Raw genomic sequence first — 13,208 nt, 5'->3', positions numbered from 1 at the left:
TTCATGCACTACCTTTGTTTTATCAAAAACAAGCGACCATGGGGGCCCTGTGAATTGCTACTGTTAAATGTGCACATTTGAAAAGGAGAAATAATAGATACAGGTATGGGATCTGTCATCAAAAGCCTTACAGAAAATAAAGGACAGTATGTGAGTCGTCAAGTATATTTATGAGACCAAGCTAAATTTGATATGAAATTCCCTTGTATATGTTGGATTGCTGCATTACATTTTAACTAGTTAAAGGGCTTGTTCACCTTCAAACACTTTTTTTCAGTTCAGTTGGTTTCAGACAATTCACCATAAATAAAGGTTTTTTCCAATTACTTTATATTTGTGAACATTTTTCTAATATTGAAGTGTAAACTTTCATTATTCACCTTCTAAAGTAGCTCTGGGGGAGGGGGTCGCCGACTCTTTGATATTTAATACATTTGTTATCTTTGTCCCTGTTGAGCAGAATCCCTTAGTTTTATTAAAGGCAGTGGTTAGAATTGATACAATACTTGCTAATATCCCACAGATACTGCTGAGAAATCAACTAAAATAGCAAATTGTAACTTTTCAGAATCTGCACCTGGATTAGAGTCCTGCAGCGGGTCGGATACCTGCGGGTTACCCGCAAAAACCTGCGGTACCCTGCGGGTTGCAGGTAGAAGTTTCGGGAGCGGGTATAGACGTGGGTTGGCAGTTCTCCGGATTTGCGGGTCTTCTCAATAGCGAGTTTTACTCCTTTTTTTTTTTACTTCTTTTTTTCTGATCACACCTACTTCTAATGATGTCACTTCCAGTTTACAATGGCAGCACTTCTTGTTTTAATCCTTTTTTCTGATCACGCCTACTTCTAATGATGTCACTTCCGGTTTACAATGACGGCACAATGTTTCTTGATGGTCAGTGGGTTGCGGATCGGGTTGTTGATAAGGTACTTGTGGGTCGGGTAGATGGTCCAAGCAGGTAAGTATGAGGGTTGTGTTTCCAGATGCGGGGGTCGGGTTTAACGGATTGGTTCCACGCAGGACTCTAACCTGGATCACTGAGCTGCCAGACTGAAGCACCAGAGACACAAACATTAAAGGGGTTGTTCACCTTTGAGATAACTTTTAGTATGATATAGAGAGTGATATTCTGAGACAATTTGCAATGTTTTTTTATTATTTGTGGTTTTTGAGTTATTTAGCTTTTTATTCAGCAGCTCTTCAATTTGCATCTTAACCAATCTGGTAACTAGTTTCCAAATTACCCTAGTAACCATACATTTATTTGAATAAGAGACTGGAATATGGATAGGAGAGACCTGAATAGAAGGATCAATAATAAGAAGTAACAATAACAACAATACATTTGTAGCCTGACAGAGCATTTGTTTTTTAGAAGGTAGTCCATGACGCCCATTTGTAAGCTGCAAAAAGTCAAAAAAAATAAGTAATGAAAACCAATTGAAAAGTTGCTTAGAATTGGCAGCTCGATAACATAATAAAGTTTTAAACTTTAAAGGACCAGTAACATCAAAATTTTTTTTAAAAAATTCGTTAGAAAACAACGAAAAAAAACACCAAGACAAATTAAAATTTCAAAATTGTAAAGCCTTTATAAGAAATAACTTACTGAAACTCCACTTCCTGTCCTCTTCTGAAACGGCGATATGGCAACCAACCATAGTGCGGTGCTGGATTTGTCCTCCCTGGCTAGCTCCCATAGGCTACTGACAGCAGGAAGACGGTGCTGGAAAGCAGACGGCTGGATGAAGAGCTGAAGTGCCCGGTGTGTTCCCGGAACATCCTTGTGGAGAGCAGCGCAGCTCTGGGGAGATCTTGCAGGGACTCAGCCTCCTACTAACCCAGCCCTGCAGCAGCAGGCGATTCTTAGCGAGAGTGCCCCAGGTGGGTGGCAGGGCACACAGACATCGCAGACATCACAGATTGTCTCTTCATCCCCTCTGGGACGCATCTATCAGCACAGGAGTGTTACATCGCAGGAGCGTTACAAGCGGTGTGCGGCTGGTGCCGGGCCGGTGTCTGTGTGAGGCGCAAGAGTGAGCGCACACTGACAGCCGCACGCTTTTTTCACAGGCAGCAGCAGCACTCGGCCATTCTCATGCATGGATTGCATCGCGCCGCTGCTCGGAAGCCTCCTTAGTCCCGCTCTGGAGAGAGGCTGCTGGGATTGTACCGATTCCCCCTTTTGGTTCCAAGTCGGAGCGATGGAGGCTGTCAGTGTGCGCTCACTCTTGCGCCTCACACAGACACCGGCCCGGCACCAGCCGCACACCGCTTGTAACGCTCCTGCGATGTAACACTCCTGTGCTGATAGATGCGTCCCAGAGGGGATGAAGAGACAATCTGTGATGTCTGCGATGTCTGTGTGCCCTGCCACCCGCCTGGGGCACTCTCGCTAAGAATGGCCTGCTGCTGCAGGGCTGGGTTAGTAGGAGGCTGAGTCCCTGCAAGATCTCCCCAGAGGTGCGCTGCTCTGCACAAGGATGTTCCGGGAACACACCGGGCACTTCAGCTCTTCATCCAGCCGTCTGCTTTCCAGCACCGTCTTCCTGCTGTCAGTAGCCTATGGGAGCTAGCCAGGGAGGACAAATCCAGCACCGCACTATGGATGGTCGCCATATCGCCGTTTCAGAAGAGGACAGGAAGTGGAGTTTCAGTAAGTTATTTCTTATAAAGGCTTTGCAATTTTGAAATTTTAATTTGTCTTGGTGTTTTTTTTTTGTTGTTTTCTAACGAATTTTTTTAAAAAAAAATTTTGATGTTACTGGTCCTTTAACTTCAATTTTAAACTTCAATTTTGGAAAAACAACAAAAATTAAAAAATGGAAAGAAATTGATAAAAGTCTTTATTTCTGGTGAGCAATCTGAAAACAACTCAAATGAAAAAAGTGTTTGGAAGGTGAACAACCCCTTAGTTTCAGTGTATTTCTAATTGGCTTCAACCCAAACTGTTACACAATACAGCGTTCTCCTATGTACTGTACACCAGTTATGTTGTTTCGGCTGGATTGCCTAGTGGCGTGAGCTCCTTCATTTAATTTTTCTATTAATCAAAAGTCATCTAAGAGCCTACGTTTCTCCCTTGCAGTACCTTGGTTGTCCCCAGAATAATGCAGTCTTACGTCTTCAGAAAAGACACTTGCTTTTGCAAGCTCTGTTGAATTATTTGTGGTCCCCAGACTTTCTGCTGCAACACAGAGATCGAACTTCATTCTTTGGCAAAGGCAAGAATTAAATAGTAGATTTGGAACCAAATTTAGTTTGGTGGGCATAAGGCTTTGGTACAAAAGGAGAGAAATCTATAGCCAAGATTATTCTATGCAATTTCAGTTTGGGGAAGGAATTCACCCCAACTCTTGTGGTTTCTTTGTTCTGTGGTTGATAGAGGTGAAGTTCAGCTTGATCCTGATCAATTTACAAGAAGCCTCCAAATTGTACACCACTATCTGAAACAATAAAAGAGGAAATTCTATACAAACGAGGGTTTTATGATAAAAAAAACTTAGCTGGTTCAGATGCAAAAGGTAGTTCCATAAGTGGAACAAAGTTTACTTTCTTGTAGATTTAACAACCACCACAACAGGTTTTATCATGCTTCTTGATTAGGGAAGATCTTAGTAAGAAGCAAAAGTAAACGCACAAGGAGTCTTCTATTGAATGAAGACTGCTGGAAAGACCGCAACCAACATTAAAGCAGCACTTTGCTTTTCTTGATCCCTGAGTGGCTGGCAGTCTTGCCCATTCAAGAATTTGAGAATGAACATTTTTGAGGGCTTCTGTTAGAACAAAGAGACAGAAGTGTAATATGTGTAATAGATCTTGCCAGACTAACTTCATTTCTTTTTATGAGAAGGTGAGCAGGGAACTAGATTCTGGGATGGCAGTGGATGTGATTTACTTAGACTTTGCTAAAGCATTTGATACACTACCACACAGAAGGTTACTGGTTAGATTAAGGAATGTTGGCCTGGAACATAGTATTTGTACCTGGATAGAGAACTGGCTAAAAGATAGACTACAAAGAGTGGTGGTAAATGGAACATTTTCTAATTGGACCAGTGTTGTTAGTGGAGTATCACAGGGCTCTGTACTAGGTCCTTTGCTTTTCAACTTGTTTATTAATGACCTGGAGGTGGGCATTGAAAGTACTGTTTCTATTTTTGCAGATGATACTAAATTGTGCAGAACTATAGGTTCCATGCAGGATGCTGCCACTTTGCTGAGTGATTTGTCTAAGTTGTGAAACTGGGCAGCAAACTGGAAAATGAGGTTCAATGTTGATAAATGCAAAGTTATGCACTTTGGCAAAAATAATATAAATGCAAGTTATACACTAAATGGCAGTGTGTTGGGAGTTTCCTTAAATGAGAAGGATCTGGGGTTTTTTGTAGATTATAATTTGCCTAATAATTTGATAATAATTTCTGTCTTGCATATAAAGGGCATAAATTCAAGGGATGAAAACATAATTTTGCCTCTTTATAGGTCCCTGGTAAGGCCGCACCTGGAGTATGCAGTGCAGTTTTGGACTCCAGTCCTTAAGAGGGATATAAATGAGCTGGAGAGAGTGCAGAGACTAAGTGCAACTAAACTGCTGAGAGGGATGGAAGACTTAAATTATGAGGGTAGACTGTCACAGTTGGGGTTGTTTTCTCTGGAGAAAAGGTGCTTGAGAGGGGGACATGATTACACTTTACAAGTACATTAGAGGACATTATAGACAAATGGCAGGGGACCTTTTTACTCATAAAGATGATCAACGCACCAGAGGCCACCCCTTCAGACTACAAGAAAACTTTCATTTGACTCATTCCTGGGGGTATACAGTAGAGTGAGATGCAGCATCAGTTAATCAGCAGCAAAGGCCCCGGTACTGGTGTCAACTGTAGTATTTTTAGAGCCAAGAAGAATGAAAATTCATTGGAAGTCTTCTACAGTAACTGCGAAAGGGCACCAATTTGGCAGAGGCATTTAATGAAACATCTTTAATGGCGGACAAAGCTCCAAAGTTTTCTGATGCCTTTTGAAAGTAAGGAGAGCTCAGCCAGTGCAGATATTACAGATTCATTTTTGGGGGGGGGAGGTAAGACCTACAGAGATCTCACTTCTTTTAGACAATTAGATGGATGAAATAGCAGAGGATTAGGGAATCAGTGCTATAGGCAGCAAAACAGGAGTAAAGTAAAGAGTAAAATGTAAAAGTATCCACAGGGGCGATCCTGGCCCCTCCACCACCTGAGGCAGCAGTAGTTGCCACCGCCCCCCTCCCCCGTGCGCTTACCTTTTAGCGCCTGAGGGGGTCCACAAGGGTGGCAGAGAGGGACAGTATGCTAGCGCAGAGAGCCTAACTGCGCTCTCTTCGCTAGAAGAACCAGAAATTCGGCTCTTAAAGTACCAGGAGCGGCATTTTTGCTGCCCCTGGTACCTAGTGGGGTGCTGCCGCCTGAGGCGACAGCCTCAACTCGCCTCATTAGCGAAGCACCCCTGAGTATCCATCCCAACGGTTGGAATAGGCAGACAGTGTCATATTCCGTGGGCACTGGGCAGTCAAAACCAGGACAGTAGAATAACCAATGGAGAAAAGGATTTAGCAGGTGCTGCAGTAAAGCCAAATGGAGGAGGGCAGATTTAAATAGAGGATTTGTTGGCAAAGCGCAATTCAGAGTCTAAAAGGGGTGCAGTAATGTACAAGGACCCTGTGGAACCACGTCACTACTTTCTCTGCAATAGAATTATAGTAAATTAACACAGAGGGCATGAACTGCAGATGTCAGTACTTACTGTACTTGCTTAGATTGTTAAATGCAACATTCCCAGGCTTAGAGTTGCTTTTAGCAAGGTGATATTCTCCTCTGTCTATATAAACCATATCTATATAAATCATAAATATTCAAAACCTACTTGATTAGGCTTTTCTGTCTGCTGAACTTTTGTCAACTGTTTGTTTGGGCTTCCCAAGATTTCTGTCTGTCCCCTTATTAGCTGTCTGGTAGGGAGAACAGTAACGGTCGCATGCTGAACTGGCTAAGGGCAGTGGCTTTATGGGGTCTGAATAGCTTCAGACAGAAGAGTTTCGTGTTTTCAATGCAGACTCTCATATTGCTGTTGTATCAGGTTTCTGTTCAATTAAGTCAAGGACATATACAGATGTCTGTTTCCATCTACGGAAGCAAATCCCAGATCCCCATGTTGCACAGAAATCACAAGGGAAGAGACTTCATGAAAATATTTACCTACACAGCAAGACTACAGACCAAGTCATTTCCATTTGGCTCACACTTCCTCACTGGATAAAAAGAAAGGTTAGCCAAAAGATTTCATAGAATAAACCCTTTACTGCTCAGAATCAATGACATGCCCTCCTGTCTGCACTAGTCACTCTTTCCTCAACACTAAAAGGAGTGTCAGATCTGAAACCCTTCTTAGCCAATATAGTGGAATAACAGTGCAATGCAATGGAAGAACTCTCAGGATGGATAAAATAAAGTCCACATAAACCAAGGTGCATTTCCTTATGGTTGGAAAATTGTTTAAAATTCCATCTAGTATGTAATTAGTCTTGAAGCACTGGTACTGTGCTTGTGTAATGGGTGCATGTGTGCGTGTGTGTATATATATATATATATATATAAAACAAGGGAAAGTTCTGCTCAGCTCACCACTAATTCTTAAAAATTTAAGTGAGGGTATAAGGAGGATGTGACCACAAAATTCACATAGACAGATACAAGACAGATGATGCAAAGCTTGCTTTAATAACAGTGTCCACAAAATGGTGCCTGCCTACTTGCCTTGATTGTTAATTCCAACACTGAAGGAAGCAAGACTTAAATAATTTTATATAGTGTAAGTGAAGTTTATTTTGCTTGACAAACACAATAGATTTTAGAATTATTTCTTAGGGTGGCAGGTCCCCTTTAAAGGAAATGAAAGCATCCCACCCACCTCAGGCTCCCTCCAATGGCTTCCCTATCTGCTCCACTAGTTAGTGTGAAAACACAGTCTTATTTCTATCACCACAGGGGCATGTTCAGTTTCATCCAATCCTGAACTGGCTTCAACTGGACATTCCCCATGTCACCAATCGAACAGAAGTGGACCCAAAGCTGCACAAAATGACACCTGCTACTCCCATAATGCAACATTATATTAGGAGGAACACCAAGAGGGACACTTTACACTCTAGTTGCTGATGTTGGAGACGGAGGTCGTTGGAGTTCCTTTAAAGTCATTGGATGTTCCTGTTTGTAAACATAATTCACATCTTATTAATAGACTGTAAAGTATGTAAACCCTGCTAATCTGTGTGATATGATTGCAAGATAACAAGCTAGAATGTAAGAAATACCCTCTAATTAATAGTTTTTTTTGTTAAGTAAACCCCTATTCATTTAAACAGGAAACATACTGCCTATGGCAAATTCTGGTGCTGTGAGTAGGGGATCACTTGGGAACACACCTTCAGAAAACTACAGTAGTAAAACGCACTATATGCCTTGGGCCTCAGTTTTGGAGATCATTTTAATAAAAGTGTTTTCATAAATGCTGGCATTAATCCATCTCCAACATGCTCAAATATACACAAACATTAGCAGGGGGGATGATAAAAAAAGTAGGAGCAGATTGCTTGTCAGGCTTCTTGTCTTCCTCTCAGAAGGAAATATTACAATAAATAATTAAATAAACAAGCAGACGTTCCTTAAGAGAAGGAAAGTTTAAACTAAGTAAGCTTTATCAGAAAGGCCTGTATGAATATACCAGTAAACCTTCAAAGTAATGCTGATCTGAGTCCTCTGTCAAAAGAAACACCACATTTCTTTCCTTCTATTGTGTACATATGGGCTTCTGTATCAAGCTTCCTTTTTTCATCTTAAACCTCCAGGGCTAGGGCTTGAGCATGCTCAGTTTGCTCCTCTCTCCCCCTCCCTGCTGTAATCTGAGCTCAGAGCTATGATTGAGCAGGGAGAGACTCCAGCAGGAAGTCACAGCAAGCTAATATGGCAGTTGCTATCCTAAACAAACAGAGAGAGCTTCTAGAGCTGTTCACTCAGATATGGTAAAGCATTTTGCAGAATAAATATAGCATTCTAGCTTGCACTGTTGTGGCTAATCTATTGGCAATAAACTGTCTCGGCAGCTTTCCTTCTCTTTTAAATAATGGGTGCATCCATCAGCCCTCATTGCAGATGTATTAACGAGGTCCTTACTGTAAAGTTACAAGATTAGTAGACTACCCTTTTAATAGACGAGTTTCAAACATTAAATTCAGATCTATGCTGAGATATACGCATGCCCCCGTTCAGCTCAAGCCACTTGACTCATTTCTAAAACATTATAATATAAAGGTGCAGAAGTTAAAATTGCAAAAAGTGATCATAGTAAACTATAATTCCCTGTGGCTTAATAGAAACCAGGCCTTGCCTTATTAAATCTCTATGACTCCATTACAATTAGACTAGGCGCATGTTATCTTTAACAAGCCGACAGTACAAGGTTCGCCTTTAACCTGATTTACAGGCAGTCAAATTCTTGACAGGTTAAAAAAACATTTTGTAAGTAAACAGCCAAAGAACAAGTGGAAATAGATTCTAATGATCAATTTAAGAACTGTGAAATCTGTTGTTTGGACGGCGATGATTTTGACCTCATGCAAGCAAGTGATGTGCCTAATTTACATGAAAATTCAAGGTTTAAAGGCACGGCCCAATTTTTTATTTAATTAATTGGCCATATATACCCACACCAATATGGGACTTAACCTCCAAATGCAATTATAGCAATATTAGATAACCAATGGCCATACAAAAGTAGTTGAATTAAAAAGCAATATTTATTAACACCATGCCAAAATTACTAAAACCATTGAGAATTAAGAAGGGATATTGGGATCCCCACCCCCCAAGCAGCGCTGCTTATTTTAAATGGTTTTAGTAATTTTGGCATGGTGATAATAAATATTGCTTTTTAATTCAACTACTTTTGTATGGCCATTGGTTATCTAATATTGCTATAATTGCATTTGGAGGTTAAGTCCCATATTGGTGTGGGTATATATGGCAATTTAAAGTAAGTGTGGGCACCTCCATTAATGCGGGCTATTAATTAGCCATTGATTCATGTATGCACCTTGCTTGGGTTGAATAGGCATATAATTGGCCATATGATAAAAGTGGTATCATCTTAGATGATTTTCAGAAATCTATATCAAAGTGAATAATACCATTACATTTCTAGACATAGGAAGTAAATAATACAATTAAATAATGTAAATACATTTCTAGACACGATCAAACTTGGTGCCCTTCAAGTTTTTTAATGGCTCAACCTCGAAGCAAGATCCATGGGAGACCTGAATGCAGCATATATTCTACTCATAACTGCAAAAAAAGAAATATTTTTGCTGCAGCTGAACATTTTTAGTCTGACAGCTGTTTTGAATAGAAGTTTTTGTGCAGTTAGGTCCCATTAGGCTATCACTAGTCTAATTTGCTTCTGTAGATAAGGGACCACTAAAAAAAAGCGTATGTCTGATCTATTGAATATAGTGAGACACGTGAACCAAGGGGCACATTTACTAAGGGTCGAATATCGAGGGTTAATTAACCCTCGATATTCGACCATCGAAGTAAAATCCTTCGACTTCGAATATCGAAGTCAAAGGATTTAACGCAATTCTTGCGATCGCACGATTGAAGGAAAAATCTTTGATTGAACGATTAAATCCTTTGATCCTGGATTTTAATCCATCGATCGAACGATTTTCCTTCTATCCCAAATTGGCTAGAAAGCCCATGGGGACCTTCCCCATAGGCTAACATTGATGCTCGGTAGGTTTTAGGTGGCGAAGTAGGTGGTCGAAATATTTTTTAAAGAGACAGTACTTCGACTATCGAATGGTCGAATAGTCAAACGATTTTTAGTTCGAATCATTCGATTCGAGGTCGTAGTCGAAGGTTGAAGTAGCCAATTCGATGGTCGAAGTAGCCAAAAAAATACTTCGAAATTCGAAGTATTTTTTATTCTATTCCTTCACTCAAGCTAAGTAAATGTGCCCCCAAGTGTTTGATGCAGTTTAGTTATTTCCAACTGAAATGTATGGCCATGAGATGATGGAGATCCCTAGCACAAGGCAACTGGCCAATCAGAAAACCAGGATCTTCATTGGCACATGTTTGGAGTCAGCAGTTGACCTGAAACACCAAACAAATACATCAACCTGGTTGGCCTGTGCAGTCATATATAAATAACAAATGAATATACAATTTGTGCCAGAAATGTAGCCCAGTTAAATTACTGTACTTTACAATGCAGTAGTGCATGAAACATTGGAATTCCAGTAACATTGTACTATTGGTACTACAGAAACTAAATATCCAGTATCAAACTATTGCAACATAAGCATAGCTTAGTTATGACCTAATATTTAATTACTAATTTTACCTGTATAGTAAAAAAAAACACAATGTTTTCTCATCCTTATTCCCTTAATGGTATTGCCTTGGCAAATTCATAATGGAGAAGGACCTTGGCATTCATGCAGAACAAGGTTTTGAGCTGTATTATAAAGGACATAGGGGGAGAGGTTAATTTGTTTACTTTAGAGAGTGTTAGTAGTGCTCCATTTAGAATATGCTGTGCAGTTTTGGGGGCAGATTCACTAAAGGGCAAAAATTTGTCAGCAACCGTTTCGGCACGCGAAAATTCGCTCATACTGCGCTAATTCACTAAAATGCAGAGTTTCATCGTGGGCGTCGAATGCTGATGACTTTTTCCTATCGTTACTTTGGCAATGCGAGCAATTCAAATCGAAGCTGTGCTAGCGTTCATTTTAAAGACAATAGAGTTGCTACGCCACGTGTATAATGCCCTGCACATGAGCCCACTGTATAGTTAATGTTACATATGTTATAAAATGTATGGGGGAAACCAGTTACCCAAAAAAAATTTTTTGCAGGCTATCACTCTGAAAAAAGTAAAAGACACCAGCGTTTTTTGAACTTTGATGCTTTTTCCACTGACAGAATATGATGTAAGTAACAGAAGATTGAGGAAGTCCTATGCACTCCAGTGCACTATGCCTTGTCTGAGCTGGAGAAGCCAAGTCTGGCGAAAGAGTCCAGTAAAATCTGCATTTTAGTGAATTTGCGGCGTAACGTCCAGTCGCCAGAGCGAATTGTCACCTGGCAATAAAATGCAAATGAACGCTACCGATGGTCCCGTTCGCTGGCGAATTGGCGCCTGCACCCATTTGTGAATTGGTGATTTCCCTGCAGGTGGCAACGCTGGCAAAAAGTCGCTAGCGTTAGCCACTTCGCCCTTTAGTGAATCTGCCCCTTGGTCTTTAGTGCTCAAACTGGATATTGGTGGACTAGACAGAGTCCGACAAAGGGTAACTAAGCTGGTTATGATTATAAAAAATCTCAGTTATAATGCAACACTGGCCAAGTTGGGGTTGTTTACCCTGGATGAGAGGCTTGTAAGGGAGATATAATATGTATACAGTAAAGTATAAGGTGTCAATACAATAAACTAACTGATACTTTATTTACCAGTAAGTCCTTCCAGCATCCATCCACATTAAAAGAAAAGAGGTTCCATCTTAATATTGGTAAAGGAGTTTTTAAAGTGAGAGCAGTGAAGTTGTGGGATTCTCTCCCCAAAATCATTTGTATTGGTAGATACATTGGATAGCTATAAGAAGGGGTTAGACACCTTATTAGCAAGTGAGGAAGTGCATGGCTTCTGAAACTAGCTCTTAGAGTAGAGTTGATCCAGGGACTTTTTTAAAGGCAAACTGGACAGGCTTTGGAGCATAGTATAAACTCTCTTGTAAAGAGGCAGAGTGCTTGCACAAAATGGCAAGGAGGTGAAATATTTCTTAGACTATTCTGCATTTGTATTAAATAATCTGTAGATGTATATCAGTCCTTGGACTCTCCAGATGTTCTTGAACTGCAACTGTGACACGTGCTGGGAATACTAGTTCAGGCACATTTGATGAGCCACAGATACATGTTTTTGCTGGTACTGCATATGCAAAGCATTTTATTAAAGATTTCATAAATCCTGATTGGGGATGAGAGATGAGGTAAATATTAAACATAAAATGAAAAATCAAAGAAAATAACTACTTTTATTTTATAAAAATGCCTACTTCTATCATGAAAGATTCCATATTAGACATCAATATTCGCTTATTGGTTTAAATCCCTGGATAATATGTTCAGTAGGGATGTAGCGAACGTCGGAAAAAAAGTTCGCGAACATATTCGCGAACTTGCGCAAAAATGCGAGCGGTTCGCGAACGGTTCGCGAACCCCATAGACTTCAATGGGAAGGCGAACTTTAACATCTAGAAAAGACATTTCTGGCCAGAAAAATGATTTTAAAGTTGTTTAAAGGGTGCAACGACCTGGACAGTGGCATGCCAGAGGGGGATCAAGGGCAAAAATGTATCTGAAAAATCTGCCTGTGTGTGCTTGGAAGAGATAGTGTAGGGGGAGAGTTGTTAGTGATTTCAGGGACAGATGATAGTAAGTTTGCTGGCTAGTAATCTGCTTGATACTGCTCTGTATTGGAGGGACAGAAGTCTGCAGGGATTTGAGGGACATTTTAGCTTAGGTAGCTTTGCTGGCTAGTAATCTACTGTTCTCTTTAAACAACTGCCATACGTTGACCTTGTAGGCATTGTTTGCCCAGTTTTTTTGGACGCAGCCACTGAAGCACAGTTGCCATAAAAAATATGCCATATAAATGCTGAAAATAGTCATTTTTCGCCATACGTTGACCTTGTAGACATTGTTTGCCCAGTTTTTTTGGTTGCAGCCACTGAAGCACAGTTGCCAGAAAAAATATGCCATATAAATGCTGAAAATAGTCATTTTTCGCCATACGTTGACCTTGTAGACATTGTTTGCCCAGTTTTTTTGGTTGCAGCCACTGAAGCACAGTTGCCAGAAAAAATATGCCATATAAATGCTGAAAATAGTCATTTTTTGCCATACGTTGACCTTGTAGGCATTGTTTGCCCAGTTTTTTTGGTCGCAGCCACTGAAGCACAGTTGCCATAAAAAATATGCCATATAAATGCTGAAAATAGTCATTTTTCGCCATACGTTGACCTTGTAGACATTGTTTGCCCAGTTTTTTTGGTTGCAGCCACTGAAGCACAGTTGCCAGAAAAAATATGCCATATAAATGCTGAAAATA

This window comes from Xenopus laevis, chromosome 4S (assembly GCF_017654675.1).
Source record: "Xenopus laevis strain J_2021 chromosome 4S, Xenopus_laevis_v10.1, whole genome shotgun sequence".
Taxonomy (NCBI): domain Eukaryota; kingdom Metazoa; phylum Chordata; class Amphibia; order Anura; family Pipidae; genus Xenopus; species Xenopus laevis.
This window is presented reverse-complemented; position numbering follows the sequence as displayed.